This window comes from Rhagoletis zephyria, unplaced genomic scaffold (assembly GCF_001687245.7).
Source record: "Rhagoletis zephyria isolate East Lansing unplaced genomic scaffold, Rhagoletis_zephyria_1.1 Rzeph_scaffold_02130, whole genome shotgun sequence".
NCBI lineage: Eukaryota > Metazoa > Arthropoda > Insecta > Diptera > Tephritidae > Rhagoletis > Rhagoletis zephyria.
The window spans coordinates 9,972-17,482 of record NW_016159214.1 but is presented as its reverse complement, the minus strand read 5'-3'; positions in this window follow the sequence as shown (position 1 = coordinate 17,482).

Sequence of the window (7,511 nt, the reverse complement as noted above, 5' to 3'; positions counted from 1 at the left end):
CTAAAATATGAAGCGCCAAATTTTTCTAACGAGAACCGAATGTAATGAAAAACAAGTAAGAGCAGCGCTGTCTTCGGCTATGCCGAAGGCTTCATACCTTTCATGAACATCTACAAATTTTACTTTGACAGATTACTGCTTTTGAATACATCTGCATACATCGATAGAGGAGTTACATACCTATATAAAAAATCGCATCTGAACAATCAGAGGTATTGAAGATATACTTTATATGATACCAATCTAAGTGATTTTCACCGCTATGTGATCGGTATGTAAACCGGTAACACAATTTATTGGGTTTAGTTTCCTACATAAAGAAGATATATCGCAAAAACTGGTATCTGAACAATCAGTGGTATAGGAGATAAAGCTTATACAGCATAGATTTTGACGATTTTCTCAGTAGACTTTGTATTATTATTTATAAAATATCTTACGAAATATATCGGTTTTAGCTGTTCAAATAAAGGAGTTTTACAGTAAAATCCCATATCTGAACAATCAGATGTATGGAAGATACATATATGTTATAGTTACCCGATCCTTGTTATTTTCACTGTAAGTATTCTGTTAATAATGAGTGAAAATGGTGCGAAATTGCATGTTCCTAGCTGCATAAATGGAGGAGTTATGATAAAAGACCTCATATCTGAACAATCAGTTGTATGGGGGCTGCAGGTTATAGTTACCCGATCTTTGTTATTTTCTCTGTTGATAATGAGTGGAAATAGCGCAAAATTTCATGGTCCTAGCTATATAAATGGAGGAGTTATAACGAAAAATCTCATATCTGAACAATCACTTGTATGGGAGCTATAGGTTATAGTTACCCCATCTTTTTAATTTTCACTGTAAGTTTTCTGTTGATAATTATTGAAAACAGTGCGGAGTTTCATGTTCCTAGCTATATAAATGGAGGAGTTATAACGAAAAATTTTATATCTGAACAATCAGTTGTATGGGAGCTATAGGTTATAGTGACCCGATCTTTGTAATTTTCACTGTAAGTATTCTGTTGATAATGGGTGCAAGTAATGCAACATTTCATGTTCCTAGCCGCATAAATGGAGAAGTTATAACGAAAAATCTCATATCTGAACAATCAGTTGTATGGGAGCTATATGTTATAGTGGTCCGATTCTTCTGGTTCCGACAAATGATTAATACATTATAAAAATACGCCCACCCACCAAATTTTATCCGCATATCTCGAAAACTAAGAGACTAGATTGCATACAAACAGACGAACAGACAGACAGACGGACAGACGGACATGGCTAAATCGACTCAGCTCGACGTTCTGATCATATAAGTATACATTTTAATGGGTCTATCTCTTTTTATTCTGGTACTTACAAACATCGGACCAAAGTTATAATACCATTTCATGCTCATGAAAGGTATAAAAATACATAGAAAAATCAACTTGTCCTTATTATATCTCCACTAATTGAGGAGTTAGATGCAAAGAGGCCGCTTCTATTAAAACTGCTTTCTGAGAGATTGGCGTTAAAGTTTTTGTTGTGTTATAACTTTCTTGTTGTGTAGTAGGTGTATAAAAAGTAGTATTGTTGTAGTATTGAAAAGAATTGTCTACTGCGGAAAAAAATCGTTAGATTACCAGTATTCGACCCTAATTTAAATGTAATAAACGCTTTCGTCGAAAAATATGTTACCTATGTTTTTTCTGGGTTACGCTCTTTTTGGAAAAACAAAGAAGATCATATTCTTGTCTAATGACCCAAATTATGCAAAAAAACTAATTTAAAAATGTAATTTTCATTTCGTAAAATTGTGTTTTTATACAAGTAGTATTTAGTTCCTTCAAACGATGTATTCAATGTACATACATCATGAAAATTTTGTACAAAATTCCTTAGGCGCCGAACGCCGCCGCCGCCGCCGCCGCGCCGGTATTTTCGTAACTCGGCGGCGGCGCGTGAGGAATGACAAAAAACGGCGGCGGCGGCGGCGTGGCTTGGCTGCGTATACCTCTAATACCTATGTATGTACATACGTGTGTACATGTCTGGTTGATTGGTTGGTAGCAGTGCTTCACAGTAACTAACTACGATACAATTAGCGCATTTAGCACCATTTTGATATACATTTCGTTGGAATGATAAAAATCTTCATATATCTAGATTTCTCGGCCAAGCCATGATGATTCGAGCAGTCTCTGGCCCCAAGCAGTTTCCTGCCTTCGCCAATTCATCCGGCCTTCAGCCGTTTGTGAATAGAGGGAGGTCTCGCACAGTGTCCGTTTTTAATTTCATCGAATTTCAAGTCACCCTATACCAATAAAAAAAAAAATTCCAATCTCAACCAATAAAACTATATCGCACATTTGCAATTTCACTTCTCATTTTTGAAATTCGAAAAAACGGTGTAAACCTAATGACCTTCACAAAAATGCGTTCTCGTATAATATGTATACTTAGCTAAATCAATACGACTTTTCGAAAGATGGCAAGCTTAATCAAAGATATTTTCGAATTAAAGCTTTCATATATCTCTTTTTGACACACTTATTTTAATATTTCATAAAACTTGTGTAAAAATTCTCAACTAAATTCCACTTTTCAAAACATGGTGAAGTCTGCTTAGAAAGTATTTTCAAATTTAAATCTTAATTACTTTGATTTCCAACTTTTGAAAATTTCTCCAACTTATTAAATAACTTAAATATAATTTTTCAAACACCTGACAACCCTATACAAATATTTCAAATATTTAAACTAAATGTTTCTCAACCCTCTTTCGCTTGACACCCGAAATTTAATTTTTCATAACCTAACCTTCATAAATATCCTTTATCTGACATTGTGACATATTTTCTAATTAACTGATATCTTAAGTTGAATTTAATTTTTTAAACATGTGGCAATCCCCTAAATATAGTTCGGATATAAAGCCTTTTCAATTGGTACCAATATCTAAATAATTAATTTAACTTATTGAATAATTTGAATTAAACTTTTTAAACGAGAGGCAATTGGTTAAAACAGGTGGCAACCCCTTTAAAAATATTTCCATATTAAAACCTCTTTAAATCTTAGTCGTCCGATACCCACACTTATCTAATTTCCTTAGTTGGAATTAAATTTGATTTTTGAACAGGTGGTAACCCCCTCACATGTAGTAAAACAATTAAACCTTTTCAGAACCATTTCCATTGATACCCATATTGTACCAATTGATTTAAGTTTTTCAATAACTGGAATTTAATTTTTCATAAGATGGCAACTCTTTTCGAAAAACTAAAATCTTGTTGCACATTTTCAGCATATGCTCTTTAATTTGATACCTCATTTTTGCAAATCTAACGAGCGGTGCATATCTGATGGCTTTTACTGTTAAATAATTTGAATTGAATTTTATAAAAGGTGGCAGCTCAAGCCCTTTAATTGGACACCTCATTCTTGAAAATCAAGCGAACGGTGCAGAGATGATGAGCTGGATAAAAAATCCCTTCGCGTATTATATATATAGATACATATGTCGATTTTCCACAGAAAAATATGGCTATTTACCAACCTAATTCCGCTACATATAACTCAAAAACATGAAATTATCAATTGTGCCGGTATTGCAGAGTACCATCGAAAATGAAAATTGAAAAAATTTTTGAACAATTTATCACAGGATATCGTGAGCAGAAAATTATATTCCTTATAACTTAATAAATATGTATGTAAATGTAGACATAACACATGCCGTCACTGGAATACGAATGCATACGCACAAGGCATAGAAGTGCCAGAAGTAGCTAAATTCACAAGACTAAATCACCGCAACACCTTTTGCTTGAAGTCCATCCATCGTATCCTTTTTAAACGGATGTCGTTTGTGGCTGCACGCATATTCACCTACGTACATATGTACATACATACATACATACTACATGCATATAATTGTGCACTCTTAGGCACTTTGAAAGATAAATACATATTCATAATGCAAACGCCCTGGAAGTGATTCCCTCTATTAACTTCCTTTTCGCTTTGCATTTCCTTTTTAATTCGATCCAGCACTGATCTGATCGGCGTTTTTTTGTTCTTTCTCATAAGGAAGTTTGCGTTTTTCGTATGCAACAGGTGTATTACAGGTGAAATTTTTAATAGTAAATATCCGGTAGTGGACTGAGGAATTGTCGTTACTTGAGTGTTTTTTTTCTCACATTTGGCTTTGTAGTAGCACAGTGGCAAATTCAAGGAATTCAAGTGGTATTTATGTGTACTATGTATGTATGTATGTACGTATGAATATTAGGGTGCTCCAAAAATGCATGTGAAAAAGAAATCATATATTTTAGTGTAAAATGCGAGGTTTAAGAAAGCTTTTTTCGAAAATATTTTGGACGATGGTTGCCACTTGGTTATATGTAAATTCAAAACCAATTTAATTAACAAGCCAAATAAAATAACTGAACATGGGTGTCAAACGAGAGAAGTTTAAGAAAGCTTTATTTTGAAAATAAATTTAAATGTTTAGAAATGCAAAATCAATTTAACTAACAACTCAAATGAAATATTTGATTTTGGATGCCAAATGAGAAGTCTAAGAAAACTTAGATTTTTAAATCAATTTGAAACGGGTTGCCACCTGTTCAGAAATTCAAAATCAATTTAATTAACAAGTCAAAAGAAATATTTGAATATGGATGCCAAACGAGAAATCTAAGAAAACTTGTATTTTGTAATAAATTTGAAAACGGTTACCACCTGTTCCGAAATTCAAAAGCAACTGAATTAGCAAATTAAATTAAATATTTGAATATGGGTGTCAAACGAGAGAGGTGTAAGTAAGCTTTATATCTAAAGTATTTTTTAAGGGTGCTTATACTCGCTCAAAAAGCTAAAAGCAATTTTTTTTAACAACATAATTTAAACGTTTTAATACATACATACGTACATATGTAGCTTAAAACTTCCAGTTCAATTTACAATACGGGAGTCAAACGAAAAAAGGTAAAGAAAGCTTTTTCTATACAATATATTTGAAAAGGGTTGCCACCTGTTTTAAAAGCCAAATTTAACTTAGTTAAAATATAACATCGAGGTTCATATTCTACATATATATGAACACCAAATTATTTTGAAAGGATTTTATAAGAGAGTTGCCACATTTCAAAAATGTATGTAAATATACATATTCTGCTTATAGTAAATATAATATAACTTTGGCATTGATATGAAAATAAAATTATATTCGTACATAATAAACTGTGTCAAATAAAATGAATGTTTGTTTTTTTCTTTCGGTCCCATATGGATTTCGTTGTTAGTCACAAAAAAATAATTGTGGCAAGATTTCAACCCTCTATCTTCATTTTTCAGTTAGCGCTCGCAAAAATAAGTATTTTAAATGAAAAAAACTTGTTTCCGCTATTTTATTTTTTTAGTAAACAATTAAATATAACAAATAAACTAACTTGACGGTGTTGGTCATTTTCTTTCGTACAACGTGAGTTCGACGATTTGTTTATATAGAAAAAAAACTACCGGCTACGAAATTTTCATATGGAACCGAAAGAAAAAAAACATTCGGTTTTATTTGACACAGTCTGGTATATAGAGATACAGATTATCCACGAAGGATACGCTATTTTTCGTTTAGAAACGGCTGATTTCATTAAAATTTATGTACCAGAATTTCCAAGAAGTAATTATTATCGTATGCACCTAGCTACTCTATTTTCAATCGTTTTTTCTAAATTTTTAAGTAACATAGTAGTAGTAAGTATACATATGTACNCATATGTAGCTTAAAACTTCCAGTTCAATTTACAATACGGGAGTCAAACGCAAAAAGCTAAAGAAAGCTTTATCTATATAATACATTTGAAGATAGCTGTCACCTGTTATAAAAGCCAAATTTAACTTAGTTAGTTAAAATATAACATCGAGGTTCATATTCCACATATTTTGAAAGGATTTTATAAGAGAGTTGCCACATTTCAAAAATTTATTTTTTAATGAAAAAAAGTTGTTTCCGCTATTTTTTTAGTAAACAATTAAATATAACAAATAAACTAAAAACAAGCTTGTTGACCATTCAATTCTAGTATAGTAAGTGCAAGTTTGAAGTAGCTAGGACTTACGTTTGATTGTTGGCATTTTTTTTTTGTTTGTTGACGGTGTCGGTCATTTTCTTTCGTACAACGTGAGTTCGACGACTTATTTATATAGAAAAAATATGACCGACAACGAAAATTTCATATGGAACCGAAAGAAAAAAAAAAAGCATTCGTTTTATTTGACACAGTCTGGTATATAGAAATACAGATTATCTACGAAGGATACGCTATTTTTCGTACAGAAACGGCTGATTTCATTAAAATTTATGTACCAGAATTTCCAAGAAGTAATTATTATCGTATGCACCTAGCTACTCTATTTACAATCGTTTTTTCTAAATTTTTAAGTAACATATGTAGTAGTAGTAAGTATACATATGTAGATACATATATGTGTGCGTACGTGTGTGGCAAAAATATTTGTCACAAGTAAAGCACTCAATATTTTTTTACTTACAAGTACACACTTCGAGCGAGTAGAATAAAATAGAAATGTTTAAGATTAAATTAAATCACAATCACCGCAGTCTGCCAGGAAAATATAGTATCAACAACATTGGCATTAGTGGTAAATAATCACCTTTGGTGAGGCGTTAAAATTATCACATCGTCTGAGCAACACAAACATCGCCGTTCAAAAGATAACCTCAAAGTTGGTTTGGGTCATCATCGTTACTGTTGTTGTATGTGTATTTTTTGAATTCAGAAACAGACAGAACATGCATACATATCTCTGGTATTTTGATAAAACGACTTAAGTGACTTTAGCAAGTTTGACTTTGGATTAAAATAGAATCAGTTGGCCGTAAAAAATTTTACAGTTTTATTAAACTTTTATTAAAAGGGCATCTTGACTTACGCCTTACTTACTTAATCGTTAAAATATGAATTGGGAACCCAATAAATAATTGCTGTAAAGTGAAAACGACCTAAGTCGAGATAAGTTGTTTTATCAAAATGCCACAGATGTTTACATGTACTCAATTATGCCGAGATCAGCGAAAAAATAATTAAAATTTTTCTTTTTCACTCAACGAGTATTGTGTTTTCAAATATGTATGTATGAGAGCTTACGATTTTTAGCTTACAGCAAATAAACAAAGTATGGCACAAAAAACTTACAATAATTTGTAATATTTTCTTCGATTTTTATTAAAGGTTCATTCAGTGATCGAAATAATGATTTTAGCGGAAGAATTTTTAGTCAAAAAGAATGAAAGAAGTTTGATTTCATATAATATAGTACATAAATTAGTTTGTGTTTTTTTTTCGCCTTATAAGATTTAATAATTTTATTGAGATTGATACCAATTTTAATTACACCACGGCGCCTCAACCACTGGGTTTTATTATCATTTTAAACCACCAACTCCGGCGTATAAAGTCAATGGTCTACTTACTGACCTAAGCTTACCCCATGCGAATTGTT